At 44.8% G+C, this 27,744-nt stretch overlaps 2 protein-coding genes and 1 non-coding gene across 7 annotated transcripts in view; 2 read left to right on the forward strand and 1 right to left on the reverse strand.

Moving 5' to 3' along the window:
- CCDC92 (coiled-coil domain containing 92) overlaps nucleotides 1–2,689 on the reverse strand; it is a 34,920-nt gene extending 32,231 nt beyond the window's left edge. Inside the window, exon 1 of one of the 2 annotated variants that reach the window (XM_065903886.1) lies at nucleotides 2,314–2,689. The gene's annotated coding sequence lies outside the window, so the exon portion shown is untranslated. The remainder of the gene's footprint in view (nucleotides 1–2,313) is intronic. The other variant, XM_065903885.1, reaches the window with a different exon arrangement.
- Nucleotides 2,479–27,744, forward strand: part of ZNF664 (zinc finger protein 664) — a 34,918-nt gene continuing 9,652 nt past the window's right edge. For 2 of the 4 annotated variants that reach the window (XR_010658805.1, XM_065903887.1), the window contains exons 1-3: nucleotides 3,068–3,201; nucleotides 3,805–3,941; nucleotides 19,039–19,126. The gene's annotated coding sequence lies outside the window, so the exon portion shown is untranslated. Of the gene's footprint in view, nucleotides 2,619–3,067; nucleotides 3,202–3,804; nucleotides 3,942–19,038; nucleotides 19,127–27,744 lie in introns of those variants that run through there. The other 2 variants (XM_065903888.1, XM_065903890.1) reach the window with 2 other exon arrangements.
- TRNAC-ACA (transfer RNA cysteine (anticodon ACA)) lies at nucleotides 8,703–8,774 on the forward strand. Its single transcript has one exon. It is a non-coding gene; the product is annotated as a tRNA-Cys (tRNA).

Here is a 27,744-nt window from a genome sequence, read left to right on the forward strand (position 1 = left end):
GCAGTCCCTCAGCCCTCCTCAGAAGACCTCTCTCATGCCAATGGGGGTACCTCCTAACAGCCATTCCTGCCCATCGGGGGTCCAGATTATTCAGAAACTCTGCAGGGAAAGAGCAGCCCCTTCTTGCCACTGGATGTTCTAATCATAAACAACTTGTGCTTTTTATATCAAAGTGAAGTCTGTCTTTCTGCAAGTACTACTCGCCTTTGTTGGAACTCATGGAAATACTCTAAAACACACAAAATCCCTCTGCTGCCTGATAGACCTTGAATATTTGAAGACAAATAGGACACGTTCACTCCCCTGCCCAACCTTTCTGCTGGTTTAAACATCAAAGCTGGAGATGTGAAAATTGGTGTCATTAAGCTAGCACCTACCTAACTAGTCTGGAACGGTTAATCTGAGTCAAACACTTATTGCACACTTGGTGAGTGAAGCATATAAAGGCTCCTAGTTTCTGCCCTTTAAGGATACCCAATCCAGTAGATAGAATTAATCTCAGTTAACAAACATAGTGTGTTCACTATGTCTTAAGGACTTTTTATGGCTGACCTTGTTTCATATAAAAGAAAAAAGGCTTTTTCTTTTCTTGCCATATGAGAAAATGATAAATAAATATAAAAATAAGTATGTCTTAAAAGTCTTGATGCTGTTAACATCAGTATTGCCATAAATGCACTGTCAATTAAGTAATGATGATGCTAAAATGAATTTATCCAAAGAATGACAGATGAAAGTTATGCACCCACAAGAGTGATTTTCTGCCATAGGTAAAAGGATTCATTTGTTCTTTTTGAAAAGAATCAACAATAAAAATATCTAATTGCCAAGAAACCTGTTTGTTAGATTGTTAGTATCTACAAATGCTACAGGAAAAATCTCATACACATGAATTATTGTCCAGTACTTTAGATATTAAGTATACGTAAACTAAATTTACTGAGTAATTACATCATGATGCAGAGGAATAATAAAAATTATTTTATCTTAAGATTTTCCAGTAGTGTCTACGCACATGTAAACATATGTATAAAGACACACATATAAATTTACCACAAACCTTAAAACCTTCTCCCAAAATATATTTCACATAAAATGAACATTTAGCCAAAATAAATAAATTCAAAACATCTTTGGAGGTACAAGTCACTTTAAATGTTAGCATTATTTTCCTTGCAATTCAATGGCAAGACAATGCAGAGGAATTCTTGATTGTGCAAAACAAAACCCATTTAATAAAACAATAATAAGGCTCTTGAAATACATTTCAGACTTAAAGGTCTTAAAACGGCAATTCTAGCATTAACATTCTTACAGGTAGGTTTCTGGAAATGGGTAATACATTACGGTAGAACAGTCGGGCGGCTTGTATTTTGTTAAGACTGATTGCTGCAACTTAAATAACAGAGCGCGATTATACTTCCTCTTAAGGCCACTTCGTTTCATTATAGAAACAGATCATACTGCCTAATACCAAAGCTTGTAATTAATACAGGTCAGCAAGAAAACAGGTAAGTTAGATAAACTAGAGTAACTCGCTGTAGTAGACGCCGGCTCTGTAGCCAAGCCTGGAGCCCTGCTGCATATTTGCATTCCGCTCAGTTTCATCATTCACAAACAAATCGTTATTTAGGGTAAACTAAAGCCCACACCAAAGCTTCAGAAAAGGGCTGTAAAGGTAGAGTACTTACATAAAGGGTTATCAGGACAGGAGACAATGCAACTTATCTGGGAGGGTCTCTAATGTCCATGGGGTGGTAAAACGCATTTGAAAAGGCGATGTGGATTCGGATGGCCGCCTCCCCACGGCATCCCAGACAAAGCAGGGCCAGGCCCTCGGGCGCTCCTAGTGCACCTGCAATGCGGATCCCTCACCCTACAATCCCACCCCGGGGCTGGCAGGAACGCCCCTGGGCTGCCCTCTCCTCCCGCTTCGGATTGGCTTGGGTGCGCGGCGGGTTCGCACCCCAGCCTGGACTGTAGCCCTGGCAAGGGCAACCCCTCCCTATAACGGGCTGGAAGACCCTGCAGGCAGCCGGCGCGGGTCGCCGCGCCTCACTTTTGCCCTCCTTTCCACCTATTCTTATCTACCTCCCACCCCCTCCCCCGAGATCTCGTCTCCGTAAGGGGACACCCTTCCCCACCCCGTGGGTCTGGAGGACCCCTCCCCTTGCAGTGAGGGCTTGAAAAATTATTTACATGAGTTCCCGCTGCGACAGGTGCCGCCGCCCCCGCCGGCACCCGCAGAGCCTCCCTGCAGGTACCGCCAGGTGAGCGGGGCTGGACTCGATCACACCTCGGGCCCCGCCTCACCTGCGGGCGCAGCCGTCGCGTTCCTTCAGGCGGCTCCCCCCCTCGGCGCGATCCTCGCGGCGGGAGGCTGCGGGGGCCGGCGGCCCATGGGCGGGGCGGCGGGCGGGGCTGGCTCCTGGCTCCGGCCCTGCCCCGGCCGGGCCGCCGAGGGAGGTCAGTGGGCACCGCCCGCGAAGCGCATCTCGCCGGCTCCCACCCGAGCGCTCGCCGCGGTGCACGCTGGGAGCGGGGGGCCGGGGCGGCGAGAAGGCCTGGCCGCGCTGACCCGGCGGGCGGCCGAGGCGCCGGCGCGGCGGCGGCGGCTGGTCTGTGTCTGCGGGGATGGGCGGGGGAGGCCGATCGATACTCACTTCGCGGGGACGGGGTGACGCCCCGCCCCCACTCTCCCGCAGCTGTGCGGGGCTGGGGAACCGACCAAGGGGAAGGGAGGGTCTGGCGGGTGGGACGCAGGCGCACAGCTCAGGTGCGGCCGCACTGCGGTTGCCCAGGGTAACGCGGGTCCGGGTGGGGCGGGAGGGGAGGAGGAGGAGCGAGGCGGGCGAGCGGGAGCGCGCGCGCTGGGCGGTGGGGGGTGAGGGGGGGTACCCGTGACAGGCCTGGGATTGGGGAGGGGGGAGGGCGCGCGCGGGCAGCCAACGGGGGCGGGGGCAGAGGCGGTGGGGGGCGGGGGGAAGGGGGCCAGGGCCGGGCGGCGCGCATGCGTGCGGCCCCCGCTCCCCCGGGGCTCGCCGGCCTCGTGCGTGCGCACGCGCGCTGTCCCCCGGAGGCGTCTGGGTGTGCGGAGCGCGCGCGCGCGGCTCGGAGGCGCACCTGTGAGGTGTCCCTTGAGGAGAGGGAGGGTGGGTGCGCGGAGTCCGCGGCCTGGGGCGCTTCAACCCCTCACTTGGAGTGAGTTCTGGGGTGGCCGGGCTGTAGTGTCTTTATTTCTTTTCGGGATCAAGGCGGGGGCGAGGGGGGTGGCTAGGGAGCGGGTTCTGGGTCGGAAGGAGGATGAGTGGATTAAAGAAAAGAAAAACAACCCATTACTTAGGATGGGCCTGGAGCCGGGACGAGCACCCGGGCATCGGGTGGGAAAGGTCAGAGTGGCTCCGCGCAGCCGGGCGGCCCGGCGGCCACCCGGGCCGGCCCGGGGGAGGGCAGCCTGGCTTTGGGCCTCGGCGAGCCGGCGTGGGCCCGCAGTGCTGGGGAGCGGGGGTCACAGATGGCGGCCAGGGCGCGCGGCGGCGGAGGGGCAGCGACCGGGGCGAGGCCGGGCGGAGGCCCCGCGGGAGCCGGACTCCCGAGCCGGGCTCCATTGTTGTTGGAGCCGAGGGAAGGGGGAGCAAAACAGCTTTAGAAACCCGTGAAGCCGCGCCTTGGAGCCTTTCCAGGCGGGTCCCCGGAGAGGCGGTAATGGCCGCGCCGTGGGATCAAGGGAGCCGGGCTGTGCCGCGGAGAAGCCTGGTTGCATGGTGTGATGTTGTGTGTGTGTGTGTGTTTTTTTTTTTTAAGAGCGCCTCGCATCCCAGCTGAGCCAGCCGAGCATCCTACTCAGGTGATGAGGAACCCTCCGGGCACCCAGCGCAGATCGCTGCCGCCGCTGGACGCCTCCATTGTTTGACCATAACAAGGGCCGGATTCTCACCCAGGTAAACTGGATGGCAGCGCAGTCGAGCTCCCTCTAACCTCCCACATCTAAAGGAATCCTCTTCTCCTCTTTCAGGACTTTACTCTAGTTTTCTTCCTGGGCCCTGCTTCTGATTAACTCAGTATATCCACTTCCCAGGCATTTCCCCATCTGGCTTAATCTTCCCGCATCTCTCTGCCCAGTCACCTCTCATTTCTCTCAAAACTCAGCTCCTTTGTGAAACCTTCCTTGCCCAACTCTAACAACTAAATCTTTCCCAGAGGATCCTGTTCCGGACTCTACTAGTTGATAGTTTATTGGTTATCTTATTGCAACAAAGGAGACTAGATATTTTTTAAAATTCTAAGCTGTTGCCTTTTTTTTTTTTAAAGGAAAGTTTTGTGATAGTTTATTGTTTCAAGAGAATCGAACTGTTTTTGTTGCTATATATGTTTTTTTTTTTTTAAGTAGGGGTTCCTCCTTCCTTTATAAGGTTTTCTCCTTCCTTTCCACAGTTTTTTAGACCTAGAAAAATGATCTTCTTGTTCAACGCACAGATTGATTGAAATCTTAAGAATTACTTTTAAATCAGCAAAGTAAAACCGTTTCTTTGTAAAAATTAAAACATCACAGAGATGACTACAGCCCTCTGTTCCCAGAGATAACAACCGTGTATAACCTTCTAGATCTTTAAAAATGTTTTTACGCCAATGTATACTTGTATTATCTTCGGCTGTTTTAACAAGTATGCATTCACTTTAGCTTTCAGTTCTTAGCATAGGATGCATTCAATTATTTTGCAGAACTGCTGCATCATGTTCCATAGTTTGAGGACACCATAGTTTATTTAGCCATTTCCTGAATTGATGGCAACTTATTTACATTTAAAATAGCTTTTTTGGTTGTTTTCTACTGAAATTTTAGTGAAGGGAGCACAAATCTACACTTACTACAGAGACTAAGTGTTTATGATGGACGTTCTCTTTGGTTCAGAAATTTACATGTGGGGACAACCCCCCCACCTTGTAATTCTGATTATGTTTTAAAGACTCTGTTTTAATTGTGACTCCTGTTTTAAAGTCCTGTGACCTTGAGGAAGACATTTAATCACTCTAAGCCTGAGTTTTCTTTTCTATAAGTAGTGATAATATCTGCTCTATTTGCTTCATCAAGTTCAGTGATATGATGTGTGTGAAAGTCTTTGTAGAGTATAAAGTAGTATATAATGTTGATTTTGTGATCTGAAGGGATTTTTAAATTTGCATTACAATTTATATTTCCTTCTTTGGCTAGATATGTATGTAATAAAATACTACAGCTAGCCAACTTTGCTGTTTAGTTTCTGATTTTGTCATATTTTTATCAAGTACTCTTTAGACTTCTGAAGGAGTATTTTACAAAGCATATTTTTCATAGTGTTTTACATGCTTTGAAAAGTAAGGCATAAAAATTAGTTGACTGTGAATAAAGCATCAGCAAATTGAACACTACACAAAACACTCATAATATGTAAACAGAACTTCCTAGTGATGTAAATTTGTTTGTGTTTTTCTGTAGCAGCAACAGATTCAGGTTAGTTTTCATGTCCTTTGAGTACAATGGATTCTTACTGAATTTGCCAGAGGTATCAAGAGTTTTAACAGTTTTTATACATATTCAATAATGTGATGGTTATCATATTAAGATGTAAAAGGCACAATTAAGAAGTATGTAGGTATTTTTTCCTTTTATTCAGATGTACATGAATGTTTCTAGCATGGCCACCAAAATCAACTTGCCCCTCTTCTCTTCTAGTTTAAGTATGGGGGCAGAAGGGATCAGAAATTAAACACAATCACGCAGCTGCTCCTATAATCACAAACTAGTATCTGCTTTGAAAGTGAGGTAGTATTGGCTATGAGAAAGTATTTAAAAAGGGACCAAATTTTAGATTGCAGAGATAGGACCCAGGAAAAACTTTTTTGCAAAAATAAACTTTGAGCTGAGATCTGAAGGGTGAGTAGGCGTCAATGTAGAATGAGATGGGGGATAATTTTCCAGGCAGGGGAACGGCATGTGGGAAGGCCCAGAAGGGGAAAAGCTTTGCCCATTCTGGGAACTGAAAGAATGACTTGTGGATAGATTATGGTGGGTGAGGGGCAAGTGTGGCTAGGCAGGGGGCCAAATCATGTAGGGTCTTGTAGGGCAGGTTAAGGTTTATTTTATCCTGAGTGAAATGGGAAACCATTACAAAGGTTGGGTTTTAAACGGGGGAATGACTTAATCAGATTTGCATTTTTAAACAACCACTCCAGCTGCTGCTACCTGCAGAATGTGGGAATGGAGAGTGAAAGTGGGGAAGCCCAGGTAGGCGATGTCAGAGGTCTTTCTAGAAGAGAGATGGTCTTTCCCTTCTAGTTCACATTAACTTCAAACTACCAGCTAAACTAAGGTCAAAATAGATATTTGCTTGTAAAAATAAGTAATTTTTTATTTTCAAAAAGTAGGCATAAAGATGCACTTTTTAATGCAAAACACATGTATGTTAAACTATTCATACTATGCTTAACAGAATAGGATCAGAGAGAGTCTAAATTTGGGATATTTAACATATTTTTGGTAAGTTTTGTCAAAGCAGGAATACATGAAATAAGAGTGAGGTGAGGTTCTAAAATGAAAAGAAGGGAAATATTTTAAATGCTATTGGCTAAAAAAAAAAAAAAATAACAGAAAAAAGATACTAGGTAAAAAAATTGAGAAAGCAACTGGGCACACAATGAGTATATAATATTTATAGCTTTCTGAGTACTAATAATAACTTTTTCAGAAACTAAAATGGAAAAACAAACAAAAAAGCAGGCTCTGATCACAATGCAACAAAAACCACGAAACAGGTAAACACAGCTTCATCAAGACAAGTGTGACTGACCTGCCTGGAAGAGACCACACAATACCCTGAAAGATGAGAAAGAATGTCTTAAACTGAAGGATAGGCCATATTCCTGGATGTGATGTTTAAATGCTGTAGAGATCCCCTTTTTCAGGTGAACTGGACAGAATAGTGAGTAATGAGCTAGAACAAGCTAATTGTTTAAACATATTGTAGAGCAAATTGTGTTTGAACAGTGTCACACTAGCTTCAGAGTATCTGGACCGGTCACTGGAACCTATTCAACACCCCAAAGATAAACTGTATATGGAAGTGTAATAAGTGACAAACCATCACAAATGCCCTCCAAATCAGAGAAGATGTGGAAGTAAATATTAAACATCTGGGCTGGACTTCCCTGATGGTCCAGTGGTTAAAACTTTTATCTTCTAATGTAGGAGGTATGGGTTTGATCCCTGGTCAGGGATCCTACATGCCTCAGGGCCTAAAACATAAAAACAAAACATAAAACAGAAGCAATACTGTAACAAATTCAATGAAGATTTTAAAAATAATTCCCACATTAAAATCTTTAAAAAAAATAGGGGAACATCTGGAAAAAGGAGTTCTGTATGCCGAGGTGAACAGAGCACAGGCTTAGTGATCAGATGGGCTTGAACTGGAATTTAAGTAAGGAAAATGATACCCACCATACAGGTGTTGAGAGAGAAAGAGGTACAGGTCCTGGTACCCCACGAGACATTCAGATCTGTTATTAGTTAAAATCTGTATTGGACTACATAAACATTGAAAACTTCTTTAAGAAGAAAGGAAAAATGAAATCCTAGGATCAAAAGCCAAACCACAAAGTAGAAAAATAGTTGTGACAAATGTAAGTGAAGAGTTAATATCTACAACACGTAAAGAACTCACACAAATCAATGAGAAAATGAAAATCCACACACATGGTTGCAGGATGTGGCTCGATAGTTTAATGGATAGAGATATAATTTGTTTGACATTTAGAAAGATGTATAATCTCACTAATAAGTAATTTGTAATTGTTCCTGTAGAAAAGTAAGACTGTATTCTCAATAGCACCAAAACCAGAAGACATTTAAGAGTAACACACAAATGTACAAAAGCTCTATGAAAAAAGTAGAAACCTTTACCTGAAGAATTGAAAAGCTAACCCAAATAAGTGGACAGACATTACATGCTTTGGAAAGGGATGGCATCTTTGTAAAGATTGCAGTACTCTAGAAATTAAACTGTAACTTCAGTGTAATTCTGGTTGAAATCCCAGTGAGACTTACTTTTGGACACTTGATAAATTGCTTCTAAAATTTGTCCAGAGGACTAAATGTGCCCGAGTGGCCAAGAAATTTTTCAAGTGGAAAATACTGATGAAGGATTTGCTATGCCAGATATCAAAACATACTGTAATGGTACAGTTATGTAAATGGTGAGTACAGGAATAGAGAGGTTGGTACATGGAACAAAGTAGAGTCCAGTAACCCATTTATACACAGAGGAATTTATTATATAATAAAGTTGGTATTTTGAAACAGTTGAGTTGGATACATAGGATATAATGTTGGATACATTGTAGAGGGGTAAATGACTATTTGGAAAGAAAGATTCTACTTCCCCATATTCAAAATGGCTTATTTGAGTTAAAGAATGAGCTTAAAGACAAAAACACCTGTAAAAGTATAAGAGGAAAATATAAGAGAATTTATTATGTTGGAAAATAAGTTTCTAGGGTAAGCAGTTTATTAATATGTAAGACCAAGGCCCCAAATCATAAAGAAGAGACTGATAAGTTTGAACCTCATCAAAGCTGATATTTCTGTGTGATGTAAAAACATTATAAGTTGACAGATTAGGGGAAAAGTTCTGGTATCATGTACAAACAAACAAACAAAAGCCACTTCCCTGGTGGCTCAGATGGTAAAGCGTCTGCCTACAATGCAGGAGACCCGGGTTCAATTCCTGGGTCGGGAAGAGCTCCTGGAGAAGGAAATAGCAACCCACTCCAGTACTCTTGCCTGGAAAATCCCAGGTCAGAGGAGACAGAGGAGCCTGGTAGGCTGCAGTCCATGGGGTCCCAAAAGAGTCGAACATGACTGAGCGACCTCACAAACAAAGGATAATAGAATTGACATAGTTAAGAAATGAATGGAGGATGTGAATAGTTCTCATTTAATAGTTCTTATAGAGAAATGAAAGTGTCAAAGCGATGACAGGAAATTCAGCCTCACTGTGATTAGGGAAATGAAAGTGGTGAGATTTTGTAGAGGAGGTAATGGCTTTCAGGCAAGTTAAAATGCTCTCCAAGTATGTAGAAGAAAAGCTACCTGGTACAGTCTGTGTTGTTCAGTTGGTAAGCTGTGTCCGACTCTTTGTGACCCCATGGACTGCAGCACCCCAGGCTTCCCTGCCCTTCACCATCTCCCAGAGTTTGCTCAAGCTTGTGTCCACTGAGTTGGTGATGCCATCCAACCATCTCATCCTGTGTCACCCCTTCTCCTTCCCTCGATTGTTCCCAACATCAGGGTCTTTTCCAGTGAGCTGGCTCTTCGCATCACATGGCCCCAAAGTATTAGAGCTTCAGCATCAGTCCTTCCAGTGACTATTCAGGGTTGATTTCCTTTAGAATTGACTGAAATTAGTTTGCCCTTTCCCTATGACAATTTGGTTAAACCTATCAAAATTTTAAAAACATCCATATGCTTTCATCCAGCAGATACACTTCAGGGAATTGGGGATATTCTAATAAGAGGATACGAGTTAAGGTTAGTATGAATGAAATCTGTCACAGTATCACTTATAAAGAGGAAAAGCTGAAGATGAATGCAGAAAAAGTTCGTTGCCTCTACACTACAGAATGTTAGGTAGCTTTTAAAAAGAAAGGCAGATTTGTATGTATTGACATAGCCTGGATGGATATCTAGAATATATTTTTGAGCAAGTTTAATTCCATTTTTTGTAAGATAGAAAACAAAATAATAATGTGTGTGGTTGTGTGTGTGTGTTCTGAATGAAAATAGAGATAAGTCTAGAAAGAAAAGTGGAAAAGGAGGAGTGGAGGAGAATAGGGAGATTGAATTTTTGTTTCTGGGACTGATTCTATATTTATTTTACATGCTTTTGGATTGTTGTAGGTTTTTTTTTTAAACAGTATTTACTTCTTTAATGAAGATATTATGATTTCTCATTTAATAAAGGCCAAAATTTAGACAGAAAGTTTTAAGACCTAGTACTTAATGTGCATGTAGCAAAAATGTCACACACTTATGTTACATTGGCTATATGTATCAAGAGCCTTAAAAGTTACCATAGTCATTGATGTAGCAACCACCTAGAAACCATCAAAGGAATATTTTTAAATACAGAGAGGTTTTATGTATAAAAGATACATATTCTAGAATTATTTTTAAGGATGCATTTGCAGGCTGGTTAAGTTATGCACTGGGTAATATATTATTGGCTATTAAAATATTTATGAAGAAAATGTATTAAAGTGCTTATGGCAGTGTTAAGTGAAGAAAATCAGGATACAAAATTGCATACATTATATGATTAAAACTCTTATTAGACAAAAGTCCCAATTGCCCTCCACAAAAGTCTATGATGGTAAAATGTCTGGAGGAAATTAAATGAAAATCTTAAAAATTGTGGACTTTGGGTAGTAGGATGTTGGAACATTTAAGTTTTTTTACTTTTTCATTTTTCAGGATTATATGTCATTGCATCTATCAATTTACTATTTCATTTGTAATGGAGCATTTACTTTTTAAAAGTACATCATATCTAGGACATTTGTTAGCTGCATGGTTAATAGATGTATACACTTTAAAAATACATCTGTCATATATTAAAGTATCCTCTAAAGTGAATGTTTTTTGAGTGATATATTTGTTGCTCCCAGCTTTTGGAGGAAGTTTTCTTAGCAATATGCAGAATACAAGTAGTTCTCATTTCTCATAACTGTAGAACAAATGCAGAAACTTAAACGTGGGCCCTGGGATTTACTAGTTTGACTCTTGTTAACTCTTTGTGTTTCTAACACACACATCAGGTTATAAAGCACACTGCCTTTCACCGAGTCAGGGCAAGTAGGATTTAGCCACGGGACCAGGGGCAGAAGCATGGGGAGCCTGATTAGTGACTTGGCAGAGTGGAGCTCAAGGTACCCCGGGCCATGAAGTGTGGGTGAACTGAAGGGGTTATGCCCAAGGGCAGGTAGATTTGCTCCCTTGCCAAGTGTTCTGTGGACCTGCAGGATTCTGTGGATGTGGCATAGCGTGGGGCTTAGTGGAGGACAAAGCCGAAGAAGAGTGATAGTGGAGAGGAGGTTGCAGACTTGGAAGGGCTCTGGGAGCACAAAAGAAAGGGTCATAGAGAATCCAGAGGTGAGGGTAAGCTTTCTAGAGGCAGTAATGTCTGGTGGTGAGACCTGAAGGTAATTGGAGGGAACAGCAAGTGTGATGGGTCAGAGGTAAAAGGAACATGGTCGGGGGATGGGGGTAGTGGTTCAGGCCTAGAAGCAGACTAGATCTGGGGAGCCTGAAGAAGTTTGGTTTGGTTGGAACTAGAATTGGAGTGAGCAATGGTGAGAGATGAACCAGAAGTAAATAGTAGCTCACACTGATCAGAGTTTAAAAGCCATATGAATAAATTTGAAAACTACACTGAAAATTAATGGAACCCATTGAAAAGCTTTAAGCAGGATAATGAACATCCCATTTTGCATTTTAGAAAGATTACATGACAGTGGATAATGGATTAGAGGAAGTCAAGCATGGAGGCTTTGTAGTGTCCTGGGGGAGGATGGTGGCCTGAATGACAGCTGAGTGTAGGTGAGGTGGGTGGATAAATTCAGGAGCAACTGGGAAGATAAGACTGTGAGCCGGAGGAAGGTTGATGGTAACCAGCTTCTGGCTTAGGCTGTTCAGTGACCAGTGGACCCATTTACTACAGCTGAGAACAGAGTTGACTTTGTTGAGGAGATAACAGATTGAGTTTTGAATGTGCTGACAGAATAGGGATGTAAAGAAACTACATGTCACTTGTAGGTTCTTCCTGAGAGAATTTGCAAAGAATGATTTTATGCTGCAAATACATACTTTGCTCTATGAATGAGTGCTCTATATAAATCCATTATTAAAAACAGTGTTTCTGTGGTAACTATTTTTTGGAATATAGTCACACATCTATATATTATTTAAGTTTGGGGAGTATCTGTCTAGCTTAGACTGGACTGTTGATGTCTTCCATGTGGAGTTATTTAAGTCTGCATGACCCTGACTTTGGGTAATACTGTCCTTTTTTGCGCTAGACTGTCTCTGAGCAGGTGATGGTGCTGTAGTCAGTTATCCTGTTGTCAGTTATGGCTGAGTAATTGGAGTGATTTCTACTGATGTTTCCATACTGGTCCGTTCCGCACAGAGGTAGGCCAGGACACAGTGGTGCTGAGTCTGTATCCATCTGCAAGTGCTCACCTGGCCACTGGAAGTTGTCCTAGTCTATTTAAACTGCTGTGACAAAATATCACAGACCAGGTGGCTCCAACAACAAATATTTACTTTTCATGGTTCTGGAGGCTGGGAAATCCAAGATCAATCAACTGGTAGATTTAGTGTTTGATGAGGTCCTGCCTGGTAGCTCAGCTGTTAAAAGAATCCACCTGCCATCAAGGAGACCCTTGTTTGATCCCTTGTGGAAGATCCGCTGGAGAAGGGATAGGCTACCCACTCCAGTATTCTTGGGTTTCCCTGGTGGCTCAGCTGGTAAAGAAATCTGTTTGCAATGTGGGAGACCTGAGTTCAATCCCTGGGTTGGGAAGATCCTCTGGAGAAGGGAAAGGCTACCCACTCCAGTATTCTGGCCTGGAGAATTCCATGGACTGTATAGTTCGTGGGGACGCAAAGAGTTGGACACGACTGAGCGACTTTCGTGTATATTTTGTGAGGTCCTGCCTCCTGGTTCATAGACGCCATCTTCTTGCTGTGTCCTCACGTGGCAGAGGGGCGGGGGAGCTCTTGGGGTCTCTTTTATAAGGACACGCATCCCATCGTGAGGGCTCCACCCTCATGAGCTAATCTCCTCCTAAGGGCCCCACCTCGTAACACCATTACACTGGGGTTGAGGTTTCAATATCTGAGTTTTGAGGGGACACACATTCAGGGTCTCGCAGAAGTATAGATAGAGATTGGAGAGTCATTCACAGTGTCCTCCCCTCACGGCTGGCATGGCGACTGTGGCTGGGTGCCAATGTGTGGACCAGAGTGAGGTGAGGCCCAGAGCAGATCTGGGGGTTGGTCCATCTAGGAAGAGGTAGGGGAGACGGGGCCTGTGGAAGAACTCATCAGAGAGGAGGAGGATGTCTTCACCAGAGAGCATTTGGTTAAAGGAAAAAAATGTGTTTGAAGTGGCAGGGGGATCTCTGAGGAGGCTGCCTTGGCACCCCACACTGTATCTTGGCTGAGGCCTGCTAGCGTCTGGAGTGTCACGGGAGCCAGCGCAGCTCTCTCTGCCTGTGTCTCTCCCGAGTCACTGTCCCTTTCAGTTCACTTTGTAGACCCAGGCTTTCCACCTCCCAGTTCTGAACTCTCAGGGAAGAGCATCTGACTGGTTCAGCTTAGCTGACCGGGTTCCTGTTGCAGGGCCCACAGGGGCAGATTCTCCAGGTGGTGAAGGCAGATGGGGGGCCTCGGGGGAGGGCGGTGCCCTGGCAGTTGTGGAGAGAGTTCCCAGAACTGATGGGGACAGTAGGTTCTAATGGCTCAGAGATGTGATAAAGAGATAAGGAGTCAACCTAGATTTGGCAAATCAAAGTCATTTAGCCTAGGTGTAAAGAATTACCACAGCTAACCCACAGCTATGGTAGATACTCATGCTATGGAAGAGGTTGGAAGAAGGGAGATTTTTAAAAAAGGAAATGTAACTGAAGTTGTATCAGCAGAATTCAAAGTTTAATTTGAAAAAGCAGTAATTTGTGTTGTTGACACTAAAGCATTTCTACAGCTTTATTCTAACTTGAGAATATGCAGTGTCTCTTGTGTCATCTGATATAAGAAATTCAATAAAGCTATTCTAGAGCTTATTTATTTTTTATAACCTGCAAGTTGATAAAATAGTCATAGCTTATTTCCACAGCTTATTTTTTGCAATGCCTTCCATAGTAATGTGCCAAATCTTCTGAGGAAGCCCTTGTTCCAGCTAGAGTAATCCTCTGTCCCAAAGGTTATAAATTCTGCCTCTTTAGGTAAATGATAAAACAATTCATTAAAAAAATCTGAACCCTCTTTCCTCAGAGTAAACCCCATTATGGCCCTCTGGCTTTCAAAATTATTTTTAGATGTGCATTTCAAACGTGTAGGATTAAGCTTGATAGGATTTAAGAATGTTTCAGTGATTCAAAGTACTTGGCATCAGCCAGCAAACACAAGTCAGGTTTTTAGTTAACCAATATTTAGTAACATATCACTGTATCTCTCTGTCATGATAGAATTAGGACCTTGTGATAAGCCCCCAGACTCACAATTCGGATCGGGGAACCTGCAGAAAGCCGGCTGTACCAGTCTTCATGGTGCTTAGTAACTAGTTAGAGGTAGTAATCAACTGTGAAATTCGCTGCAAGTTCTAGTGCTTTAGCCTAAATATCTGTGTAGATTGATGAGCAAGTGTTTGAGTGCCCTCTGGAGGCCTTATGAACAGTTAAAACACCGACTCCTACAAAAGCTTTTCTTTAACAGCTTAATTAAGAACCAGTGGACTAGATAGTTGAACTGGTCCCGGTATGAGTAGGGAGCAGAGGGGAGCCAGGATGGAACCCACAGGATTGCTAGTACTTGGGGAGGGGCAGGAGTCTCCATGCAGACTGACACCAGTGGGTGTCCTGAGAGTGGAGTTGTAGAAGGGAGTGTCCAGCATGAGCAAGAAGGTGCCAAGAGGAACTTCAGTGGTGTGGTGGTGGGTCGAGGAATGAATGGGAAATGAATGGGAAATGGGAAAAGGATAGAAATCAGGAGACTAAGTCTTTAAGAAGCCTGGATGGGGAAATGGAGAAAATATATGGCAGCTAGAGACGGCTAAGTATTGGTTTTCCTTAAGGTAGAAGAGAGTTTGCGTGGGTTTAAATGCTGAGAGTAGAAAATAAGCAGAGATCAGATGCAGTGAAAAGGTGTGTGTGTTGGGGGGGAGGTGGGGGAAGTTGACTTCAAAGTTCCTGGCTTAGAAGAGTTGTTGGGGAAGATGTTGCCTTTTACAGGGTCTTGGAAGATGGTGAATTAGTGATTTTCAGTTCACTGTGGGATGATAGGGAAAGATTCCTGCTATGAGAGAATGTGGAATTGTCATTATGGAAATGGCTCTCATTCAAGCCAAGCAGGAGGTTGAGCTTAAAAAAAAAAGATGGAGTGAGGACATACCTTTAGCAGACACTCATTTAGAAAGAAGGAATAAAAGAAGAGGTCAGTGCACCAGCCCCAAGCACTTGTCTCATGCATCCAACCTGGGCTGGTGATCTGTTTCATGCTTGATAATATACATGTTTCGATGCTGTTCTCTCACAACATCTCACCCTTGCCTTCTCCCCCAGGAAGACCCAGAGGGATCAGGTGGAGAGGGAGGTGGGAGGGGGGATCGGTATGGGGAATACATGTAACTCCATGGCTGATTCATGTCAATGTTTGACAAAACATACTGAAATGTTGTGAAGTAATTAGCCTCCAGCTAATAAAAATAAATGGAAAAAAAATAAATAAAAGTCAGAAGAAAGAAAAAAAAAAAGATCAAGGCCTGAGGAGAAGTGAGAAAGTGTAGGGAACTGGGGATCGAGGAGATGCATGTAAATTAGTCAGAGTGAAACGTGAACGAGGGCCTTGAGCTCTGAAGGGGAGGGGAGGAGTTTTGTTTTGTTTTGTTTGGTTGCCCTTCGTGGTTTCTGGGATCTTAGTTCCCCAACTAGGGATGGAACCTGGGCCCTCGGCAGTGGAAGTACAGAGTCCTAACCACTGGACTGCCAGGGAGTTCCTAGGGAACAGTTCTGCAGTGGAGGCATTGTGGGGGTGGGATGTAGTGGGGCAACGGGTGTGTGGGGGGCAGGACCAGGAGGTGTAGAGTGTGCGGGGAGGCCGGCAGAGACAATGGGGAGGCGGAAGTGGTCACAGACCACAGTGGAACAGTTCATGTGGTCACAGTTCCACAGTGGAACAGACGGAGAGCTTGTCTGTGCTCACCCAGTAAGAGTCCGAATAAGTAGTAACTGCAGAAAGAGAATTATATTTGCCTTTGTGCTTTTCAGGTGTAAGATTTAAATCTCGTGTAACTTCTGTGCTCCCTTCTGTTTTTCTCAAAGTGAAAGCATTAGTTGCTTAGTCATGTCCTGATTCTTCGAAACCCCATGGACAGTAGCCCTCCAGGCTCCTCTGTCCATGGGGTTTTCCAAGCAAGAATACTGGAGTGTGTTGCCATTTCCTTCTCCAGGGGATCTTCCCAAGCGGGATCGAACCTGGTTCTCCTGCATTGCAGGCAGATTTTTAAATTTTTTTTTAACTGTTTGAGCCACCGGGGAAGCCCAGTGAGAGGGAGAATCTGGCCAAATGGAAGAGAATGTTTGGATCTGTTCCTGACATTTGAGGGGACTCTTGCACAAGAAGAGAGTACCTGTGATCAATTTTTGATTTATTATTCTGACAGATGGCCTTTAAATGTACATGATCACTTGCATCCTGAGCAACATTATTTCCCTTCTCTTTGGTAAAACTCATAGGACAACTACTAGAAGTAGTTTGGTTTCCTTTTTGTAAAATATTTCATTAAGAAAAAATAATAGACTCCTAACTCAGGAGTCCTAAAATTACAGTCTGTTTAAATTTGGAAGGTGAGGGTTGATTTCTGACTTGAGACTGCTCAGTTTTGAATAGTAAGGCATAATATTTAACATGTAAGCTTCTATAAAGGGTAAGGTGGGCAGGCTCCAGCTTACACCCAAGCATGTTTGGTTCCGCAGGACTGGTTTGCAGGCCTCTGAAGGCCTCAGCACATTTTTCTTTGGCAACCTTTAGCTTGTCACATGTCAAGCAAAGACATGTACCCATGTCCCATGCAAAAGGAGCTCATACAGAACTGAGAGTTAAGCTTCATTTGACTAGTTATAGGCATTAAAAATTTATTAACTTTGATTTTACTACGTCCTTTTCATATTTTACATCCAATAACTATTTTTTCAGGTCTTAAAACATTTTCATGGGCCATTAAGATGCTCATAAGCTTTGGGGCCTGTACTGAAGGTTCATAGAGAATGAGACACCCCTCTTCTGCTGAGATGTTGAGGCACGTCTGGCTGGGGTGGACTTGCCAGAAATCTGTTTGTTTGAGGCACTGAGCTGCCTCCTGGGAAAACTCCATTCTCAAGGGAGCTGAAGTAACTGCTTTAGTTAGTGCTTTTTTGTTGTTGTTACAAAGAGCAGAGATCCATTCCATTTTAGGAAACGGGGTATGACATTAAGGATGCGCCTGGACCAGGAAGCTGTTGTTCTCTAAGGCAGCTCAGAGAAGCAGTCTTTCCCATTGACAGTAGGGTCTCAGGGCTGCTCTCTTTCCTCTGTGTCCTTTTCCTCTTGCTGCCATCTGGCTTATCCTTTTCCCTTATCCCGTCAGTCTTTTTTCTACCTTACTTAGAGTTTCTCCTCCCTCATGACTTTGGTTTGCTGTGGTTGCACATGGCCATTCCAGCTCCTTTGTATATCCTAACCTTTCAGCTTCATCTCTCATGGCTCATCACCTGGTTCTCAGTATGGTTTAGATTCCTGAGGGGAGAGATTGGGAATATGACTTTGTTGCAGCTTTTACTTGTAGTCCAGGCCACAGCAGAGGTCGCTGTTAAGCTCGTGGGTCAGGTGTCTGCACCTGCTCTCAGAAGCTGTGGTGACGTGAGATGGAGCAGTCATGTGGTCCATGGCAGCTGGACCTACCCTTAAAGCTGAGGCAGTTGCTGTTAGTAGGATTTGCAGGCCAGCAGGCACCGTGATTGGCATGTATAGTTCAGCAAGGAAGAGAAAACCTGGCCCTTTGTCAAAATCATTTGAAGTCTCTATCCTTTAAAGTATATTCTATTAACAACCTTCATTCCAAGGCAACGCTTTGTTCATGTAGAGAAACTGAAATCCCTAAATATATTGAAAGCATTTTCATTTTCCCCTTTTCTCCCCATTTTATTCAGTCTCAGATATTGCAGGGTCACTCAGGGCTACCTGTAGAATTTCATTTCTTGTATTAGCGATTTCTGCTGAAATGATAGAGCTGCTTCAGATGGCTGTGAGCAGAGTTGGATAACTCGAACCTCATGTCATTCACATGTTTCCTTCCTTTCAAAGTTCTGAGGAGCTATATAGACATATAGTAACTTAGCACCAGCCCCAGAGTCTCCAAATGAAGTGTCCCATCTGAATGTCGCATGGCAGTGGTGATACCTGACTTCCTCAATATGCCATTAAACTTCCCAAGGAAAAGCGATTTCCCCAAACTTTAAAGTAAGTCTTGGAGTCTACACCCAAAGTACTCTTGGCACTTCTAGAATATAGCAGAGGGGGAGGGAGCAGATGGAATAAATAAGATAATGATAATGATAGCTAACCATGGTTCAACCCTTAGCATTTCTATTTTAAATACTTGTCATACATTAACTTATTCAACCCTCAAACTACCTTATAATGGTCCCTTACGAGGTCAGGTGCTTTTCCTTATCTTCATTAACCCCATTCTTAACCTCTGAGGTGAAGGCTGCACAACCAGCATGTGGTAAAACCAAGATATGAACCGACTCAACCAGCCTTCAGTCCCTACTTCTTCAGTACCCTCTCACCTGGAAAATAAGTGAGAAAAACAGTATTGATCCACATACTGATTAAGACTCTCTAGGATTCCAGCCAGTCCCAGAGTCAGTTATTCGGTCTCTCATATGAACCTAGAACTCAAGTGTGGATAAATTCTTAACAAGAGGCTATTTATGATAGTAGGAGTCCTGTGTCTTGAAGTTGTGTAGACGTGCCTGGCTTTTCCTTTATAGAGTTTCTCGGGTTTCCTCATCCTCTGTTTGGCCCTGCATGCCTTGAATTCCACATTTTAGTATAAGTCCTGATTATAAGAGGGTCGGCTGGGACCCCATATTTAGAATATCCAGTTCTTTGAAAAGCCTAGTGATCCTCATTTGTCACTGATACACACCTCCTTTTCTCTCTGCATGTTTCTGACGCTGCAGGATCCCGAGGCTCTTGTTGCTCTTCAGCCACAGTGGGCCCTGCCTCTTCCTCTGGAATGTCTTGGGGTTTTTGACTTCTGTCACTGTGGTAAGTGTTCCCCTTGTTTCACCATTTTTGTAGATGGAGAATCATCCTCAACTATTTCTGAACCAAAATGTCTTTGGAGTTCTTTTTAAGCATGTTCCCTTTGGGGCTCAATGAGGAAGCAAGTTTCCCTGACTCATGGTTTTTCTTACACTCTTGCCTGGATCTGGCTTTGACTTCTGTAGACCTTAGACACCCCTCCTTAACTCTGGAGTCAGCAGAAGCATCTTTGTCCCATCTGGGGTTCCTCTTTGTACCTCTGGAGTCTAATTTTCTCAATTTCATGTGAGCCATTAGTTATTAAAGCTTTCCTTTGCCTGTTTACTTCCCTCTGCTATCCTGAAGGCCTCTGGATCAGAAACCTGTTTCTGGACCGATGGTCACCTGGTGTCTTTCCCATTGTTCCTGTCTTCATTGAGATGTCACAACTTGCTTTTGAACTGAGTTTGTTACTCTGTGTGTTTCTGGTGTTTTCTTGTTTACAAAGCCTGAATATCAGTTTTGTCCTTAAATATGAGCTTCTGAAAGTCTTCTTACCTTGGACAGGATGTTACATCAGTCTCTGTGCAGACATAATTCTGAGAGCATCACATTTCCAGCATTAGCATTTTTTCCTTCATTTTCTTTTGAACCTGTGGATTTGTGATCATTTTTAAATAATTTTTTTTCCTTCTTCAGCTCAACTCAAGAAGACAACATATATTTTACATAGGACAGATATTTGTTCCTCTTCATTTGGTCATTGTTGAAATCCAGTATATTCCAGTTGAACCCACAGTCTGGATTGCTATGGTTCACATTCATGAGAAAACTTTGTCCGAGCCATGCACAGCTGGACAGCAGGAGGAAGAACCCTGTCTTGGTAGCTGTTGGTCTGGGGCACGTGACTTCTTGTCTTCCTCCTGCACTGCCAGAGACTGAGTTCTCATCTCTAGGCCCTCCCAGCCCTGACTTCACTGCCCAGCCGCACGAGAAGCACTGACTGGGTGAGATAAAGGAGTTTCAGTGGCCTCTGTCCTAGTGGGTGTAGCTCCTGTACCTGGTGAGAAGGGTAAGCCCAGGGGGAGGTGTGGTGTCTTTCTCTTCTTGACTCTGCGTGGCCGGGTGGAAAGGCAGGGGCTTCTCCTGACCAGCTTGCTCCCCTCCCTCTCCCCAGGTGCTGGATTGATCGCCAGGCCCCGGCCCTGTGTGGAAGCCTGGGCGAGTCTGCCTGGGCACAGCGGCAGGGGAGTTTTCTCTCTACTCGGTCCCTGTCTGTCTGCTTTCTCTCTGGTGCTAACTTGGGTGCCCCCAGCCAGCCTTCTTCATTGTCAGTGGTCAGACCAGAGATACAGGCCTCGGTTTATATGAATGCCTGTTCTGTCCATACTGACTTTGGTCTCAAGTTCAAGGTTTCCATGTGATGTAGTCCCACTGTGAATGCCGCATCAGCAATGGGCTTCACAGGCCTAGCTAATGATGAAGTGTTCATGTGTGTTGTATTTCCAGTTCAGTCCCATGCTCATTTCTGCCTAGAGTACCTGGGGTTGACGAGTGTTTGCTGAGACCACTGGCCACATTTGGTGGTCGTCTGCTAGCACATGTTTCTAAAATGACACTGATTCCCACCTCGGGTGTCAGTCTTCCCTGAATGTTGAAGTTTTGTGTTGTTTGTTGTAACTGTTCCTGGGCCCTTTTTGAGAGTCGGGTGGTGATGCATCTCTAGCCAGGCTGATCCTGAATTCTGGCTGCCAGAGAGCGTCCAGCCTGGGATTATGGCAACAGATAAGCCGTGAGCTGCCTTCAAGGTTCATGCTTCTGAGGGAGCCTGCTACACAGACCTATCTCCCCCAGTCACACTCACGTTGGTTTCCCAAATAAAACAAGTTACAAGTAGTGACCCAGGTGTAAACGTAGCCAGAATCTGAGATAGTTAAAGTAAGCAAATTTGTAGAAACAGAGCAGAATGGAAGGGGGAGTTGTTCAGCGAGCGGGCACAGTGTTTCAGTTTTACAAGATGGGAAGGTTCTAGAGACGTTTCATGCTAACATGCACATACTTAACACTGCCATGAACTCTACATTGAAAAATGGTAACGATGGTATGTTTTATTATGTGTGTGTTTTTTAACAATTAAAAATTAGAATCCCAAATCTGTAAACTTTTTGACCTGCCAACTGCTATGGCACTCCCAATCCAAGTGTCACTCGAGACAGGCCTGTTAAAAATCCACTTTTCATTTCTCTTGAAGTCCCCTGGGTCCAGGCTATGTTTCTCCTTCCTTTCCTTAGCTGGGCCCTTTCGGGTGCTGAGTGTCCTCATTGTGTCCTGAGAAGGTTTTGTTTTCAGTCCCCCCATTAGTACTGCTCCTTCTCGAGGGCTGAATGAGATTGAGGCCTCTAAACCCCATGATGTGAGTGAGAGTGAGCCTCAGAATGACTAATGCCAGGTCTTACCATCCATTTCGTGGATGAGTGAGCTAAGGCTGAGTGAGCGACCTTTGGTCACACAGCTGTTTAGTGACGGATCAGGAATTTGAACTTAGGACCGCATGCAAGCCCATGTTCCACCCACCAAATTATTATGATTCCTAATGTATAGAGATGTTTACACATTTACCAGATAGATAAGATGAACTTGAGCCTTGTATGTGGTACTCAGGTGATACATCACCAAAACAAGTCACACTCTGTCCCGTCCCGAGGGCATTTCTGTGTACAGTGTTCAAGAGCAGGAAAGAGGTGGGGGAGCTCAGAGTGTGAAGAGATGTCACTGCAGTCAGGTGTATTTTAAAATGATCCTTTGAATAGAGGGTCAAGAGGGAAAAGTGCTGGGAGACACAGGAGACAGATGTGAGGGTGTGAAAGCAGCATTGACTCTGAGCAGAGGAGGAACCCTAATTACAGGGAGAGGCACCGCCGGGGCTCAGGAAGCCTCTGCCTGTGAAATGACATTCTTGGCAAATGAGTGCGTGTGTCATGCATTAATTAAAATAAGGGAAATAAGGAAACTCATATTTATTTGGCTTCAGCGAGGCTGCGGGCACCCTGATAAGTACTTTCACACTTATTATCTTCTTTAATTATCACAGCCAAGTGTTGTAGACATTATTATCCATATTTTTACAGATCAGTCTGAGATCAGCCAGGGTCACATAGGAATGGCAGCAACAGGCCCACACCCTGCTGTGTCTCTTTGTGGGTCGTTTTTGTGGGAGGACTTGGCTGGAGGGGAGCGGAGGAGTGCGTCCCTAAGTCATGCTCTATCTCTGAAATCACAGAGGCAGGCAGGCAGTTCTTTGCAGACTTAGAAGAAAACTTGGCATCAGTTGAGACTTCTTTCTCAGTCTCAGAAGAAAACTTGGCATCACTCCCTCCATACTTGTTGCCCTTCTCCAGACCTTATTTCATAGTCTCTGAGATAATTTCTAGTTAAAGAAAAATCTGGCATGGTTTCTTTTGTCTTTTATCTTTTTTCCATTAGGAGTCATTAGGCCAAGTCACACAAAGAGCAGTCATCCCAAGGACAGAGGGAAAGCGGCTCTCTTCCCTACAGCTCAGTAAAACCCAGAGCTCATGTCCTTGGTCACTGGACTATTTTAAGGGCGAGGGCAGGGAACCTAGAACTTTTAGTGTGTAGGGCTTCGGGACGTGTGGGCAGGACTAGTGGGTGGGGACAGAGGAACCCCCACACCTGGGGCCCCAAGTAGGAAAGGTGGGTAGGGTGGGGACAGAGTGGCCTCCCTGGGAGATCCTGGCCAAGTGACTGAAGGGCACCAGCGTCAGGGTTCTCCTCTAGTGCTCAGGACTGATGCTGGATCAGAGTCTTTTCTCACCAGCTGGAGGGAGCGGAGCAAGAGGGAGGCATCCAAAGTGTCCTGAAATCCGCTGTTGTTGTTAAAGTTGAGTTGGAGACTCCTGCTCAATCAGAACCTCCTTTGACCGATCTGAAAAGTTGACCTCACTACCCTTGGGGAAATTGTCCTTCTAAATTACTCAGGCTACTGATGATCAGTGGTGTATTCAGGAAGTGCCGCTCGGGCGCCAGGTTGGGCGCCTGTGGGAATACAGGTGAGGGCGTGCTGCTGAGTAGATGTTGCACCAGTGGCATCCAGTGGCCAGTGACTGACAGACTAGTTCAGGAGCCCTGCTCTGAGGTCATGGCACTCCAGTGACGGGATGCAGTGTGTAAGCACCTGCATGGGCCCTTGGGTGAATAGAAGCCTGGCCCGCGTTCTGATGCTGTAGAGGGATTGGACCACGGGACGTTTAGGCCCAGGAGAGAGATGTGCGCTTGAATCGCTGTAATTGAAGCTCCCCTCTCAGCTGAAGTTAACCTGGAAAGACGAGGAAGCTTGCGTTCACCTGTGAGTGAGAGTACTATCTCAGAAGAGTGGCCTGGCAGTTGGGCCTTGGGCGGGGGGATTTGTCAGCAAGGGCAGGTGGAGGCGTGTGGGGAGCAAACCAGGTGCAGGCCTTAGTGGCTTCTGTAGAGTGTCAGGGGAAGCCAGCCCCAGGGTGAGAGGTCTAGGACCTTACAAGGTGGGGCTTCCTGTGACCTGTTGCCATTGAGGCGGCCCAGGGCATGTGCAGAGGGACCAGAATGAGGAAAAGTAGCCTTGGTAGCTTAGGAGTGAGGTACTGGGAAAAGTGTGGGAAATTGGAAAGGATTTCTGGGGACCTGGGCAGCCAGCGTGGGTGTCTTCCAGGCTGCTGTGTCTTTCATTCGAGGACCGATGGTGACATCGAAGCAAAATAGAATGAGTGTGGCATTCACAGTCCTGATCAATGAGTGACAAGTGACTGCTTACTTAAGTTATTCTGAGGTAGATAGCTGAGCAAAGATGAGGTGGATTGGACCCATGGAACTTGAGTATCTAGGTCGACACTACATTGTGTGATGTGTAGTTTAGACTGGAATTTTCTGAAGGTGTAGTGGGGTCAGTGAAGAGATAGATGCCGCCTCTGCTGTCTGCCCAGATCTCTGTGGCATGCAGAGAGGGGTGGCCTTGAACTTCTTAGCCCTGTTCCTCAGCAGTATGCAGACACCAGGCATCCGAACCGCCTTTCCATTTATCTTTTGTTCCAAGGCTTGTAGAAAAGGGTCAAGTAGAGGTACCTTGGTGTAGTATTGCGGCCAGAGTAATGTCTGAGCTTGTTGACTTCTGGGACTTCCTGATGGCTGGGAGTTTCTAGCCACGCTGGGGACAGGTTCCATGTTTTCTCTTCACTAACAGCAGCATCTGGCATGTCCAAGGGGAACCGTGTAAGATAATACAAAATCACAAGGCCCTTGGGCCAGAGATCAAAGTCTTACAGGAACACATCAGGGGTTGCTGCCTAATGGGATAATTTCTGAATCCTTTAAAAAGTGTCTCTCTGGGTAGAGAGTTGTTTCTTGTAGTGTTCATTTTTTCAGTCTTCTTATGGACAAAACTTGACGTTGGGGTTACTTTAGAGGAGTGTCGTTACATCTATAGTATCTTACATCCAGAATAATGATGACTGATGGTGGAAATGACTGACCGCAATTAATTGTTCATCTTACAGTTTGTTCCCATACTTTCAACTTTAAAAAAAAGTGAGCTTGAGATAGAATCTCAATCCCTTTTTGGGCTTTGGATCTTTTTATACTTTAAAAAGTATTATTAAGGACCTCAAAGGGCTTTCTGTCTATGTGGATTGTAGGCATCGATACTTAAAATAGAAATGAAGACTAAAATTTTACGAAAGTATTAATTTACAAAAGCATAAATTTACAAAAGTATTTAAAAGTATCAAATAATGACAAACTCATTACACATTAACACAGATTACATTTTTATGAAAATGATACATTTTCTAAAACCAAAACCATTTAGCATTTAGTAGGAAGAGTGGTATAAACATTTCTGTCCACTTCTGTGCTCAGTCTCTTGCAGTATGTTGTTTTAGCTGAAGTAGTTGAAGATGTCCGGCTTCACAAAGGAACTGAAAAGGGGGTTTCAGTAGCCTTTTCAGGTACTTGTGAGTTCCTTTGTGACCTGATATCAAACTTGACAAGTGGTGGTTTTCTGCAGATTATTTGCAGTATGCAATCTGAAATTCTGTGTTAAAATTCCCAGTCTCTTCCTGCACTTTGAATAGATGTTTTACCCACGATGATGTATTACCTGACACATGGGTCATTTGGACAACATCAGTTCACTTTTTGCAGAGCCTGAAAATGTTCATACATTTCATTATTTGTAATATCAGAAAACTCATGGTTAGTGTTGCTTTCAGTTTCATCAGGACAGTCTTCAAGTCTCAGGAAATTAGAGAGCCCATGGTGACAGACAGGAGTTTTCCCAGATCCCAGTTTTCATTTGAAGGCTCAGATTTGACAGTTGGCAATAAATGCCATCAGTTTCCTGTTATCTGAGATGTCTGCCCAGCACCCCAGTCTGCAGAGCAAGTGTGTAGTCACTCAAGTAAAAATGACGCTCTGTCGAGAAGAGGCTGGTTGAGTTTGCAGCTCAGACAGACAAGCATTCTTCCTTGAGCCAACCACTGCGCTTGGGTACGTGACCTGATATGGTTCCATTTTAACCAGGAATATGATGAATATACTTTAAAATATATATGTGTGTATTTCATATCAATATAATGAGCATGATATGTTTAACATAAATGTTATAAATACAATAAAAGGGTCTAGATTTAAAGAATTATTTTTTTATTGCTTCTTCAAGGATATTCTTAAGTGAAACTTTTTTTTTTTACTGAGAGCTTTTGCCACTGGTGAAGAATCTTTCAACTACTGGTGCCTTTGCCACAGGGTTTTGTGTGAGGAGCCTAAGGAGTGGGCACCTTGGCCAGCGAGTGCGTTTGCATCCTCCAGCCAAATGTCAGCACAGTGAAAAAAGCAAGCAACCTTTTAGTATTATCTTGAAAGTCATTTTGATCTTGTTTTGTAAGGTTCATTGAATGAATCCTCAAGAGTCTTGGTTTTTGAGAACTGCTGGTCTAGGACAGCAGCTGCAAAGAACTGAGCCTCCCAGGATTGGATGGTTGTTTGGGGTCCCATGCTCATGGGTTGGGTTTTTGCAAGAGACTCAGCTTGTGCGCCCCCCACCCCCACTCTCGCCTTCTGTCTCCCATGTGCTGAAGTGCGCTCCTAGGGCTGGTCATCCTGGCTGTCTCTAGACACTTGCCCTTCCCCAGGGTGAGTTTCTCCAAAAGGGTTCCTCCTTTTAGTTTCAGTTTAAAAGTAGAGTTTACTGGACATCTTCCTTGTGATGTGAAACTAGCTGGGATGCCCCTCAGTCGTGTAGCTGTGTCCCCAGGGCCCTGCTCAGCCACAGCACCACTTGCAGAGCACTGGGCCTGTCGCCTCCCCTGCTAGGCTGTCAGCCACACAAAGGCAGAAGCCACGGCTGTGTTGTTCATCACAGGGTCTTCCAGAGGGCAGCCCCCTGCCTGACAGGTACTGGGGGCTGAGTGTGGGACATGTGCCTGCACTCTCGCACAGGCTGATCCTGCATCTGAGTTCCGTTTCCAGGACTGTTGGCATCAGGGACACCTTTCTTCTGGGCCTGCTTCTGGGTGGGCTGGATTATCATTCAGATATCAAACACTCAACAGCATGGCATGAACCAACACGCGTTAGGGCAGCTGGGACACTGGGATCTTCCTGTAAAACACTTCCCAGTAGTTAAGAGACTGGAAATTGATTGAGATTCTTTCACCCTGATTAGTCTGGGGCACCCTCATCTGAGCTACAGCGCTGTGATCATCTGAGAACCTTCTCCAGGCCCCGGGACACAATTGCCTGCTCTGCACATGGGGAGGAGATGAGTCACGTGGCCGGTGCACCCCACTGCCATTGGTAGTAGGAGCTTTGGTTGATGCTGGAGGCATCGGAATGTCTTTCTTTGAATTCTTTTTTTATCCATTTTTATCTTTCTCAGGAAGGGTGCCCTTGTCCCTCTGAATGTCAGAACCATAAGCCACATGTTCTGACAGGTCTGGTTCTGGATAGGAAGTTAGTTTGATTTCTGTTGATATACCTTTGACTGGGGTATTAGAATTGGCTACTGTAGAGTGGAATTATGTATACTTCATGCACGATCGGAACCACAGCACTGTAGACAGACCTGCAACCCAGCGCACCAGAGCAGCCAGCTTGATGCGGCGTCTGAGGGCAAGGCTTCTGTCTGCCAACTCCTTGACAGGTATGCATGACTTTCTCTCCTGCTGAATCGTGGGGTTGATCTTGATTTTACAGCCAGCCTGTGCTGAGTGTGTATAGGTCCAAGTCAGCGTTCTGGAGCATCCACTCATCTCCTTTTCCAGCCTGTGCCTCTCTGTTGGAGAGCTGGCTGTCCTCTGAGCACGGCCACGCTGGCGCCTCCTGCTGGCACAGTACCGGGCCCTGTGGGGTGCTAACTGTCAGTGTCCCACTCATTCCCTCTCGTCTCCAGCCCCTGCCTTGTGGAGCCTGGGTCCTTCTGTCCTGTAACCACTGGACCGTTTTAACAAGAAATCCCTGAAAAATGAGTTTGCTGTTTTCTCCTATGTAGAATCATATTTTGGGGACAGCTGTGTAAAAGACAGTAATATATGAAAGGCACACACAGAAGTATGTTTAAATAATCTTGTTTCAAAGTCCACACCCAGTCT

This window comes from Muntiacus reevesi, chromosome 13, assembly GCF_963930625.1.
Source record: "Muntiacus reevesi chromosome 13, mMunRee1.1, whole genome shotgun sequence".
Lineage (NCBI taxonomy): Eukaryota > Metazoa > Chordata > Mammalia > Artiodactyla > Cervidae > Muntiacus > Muntiacus reevesi.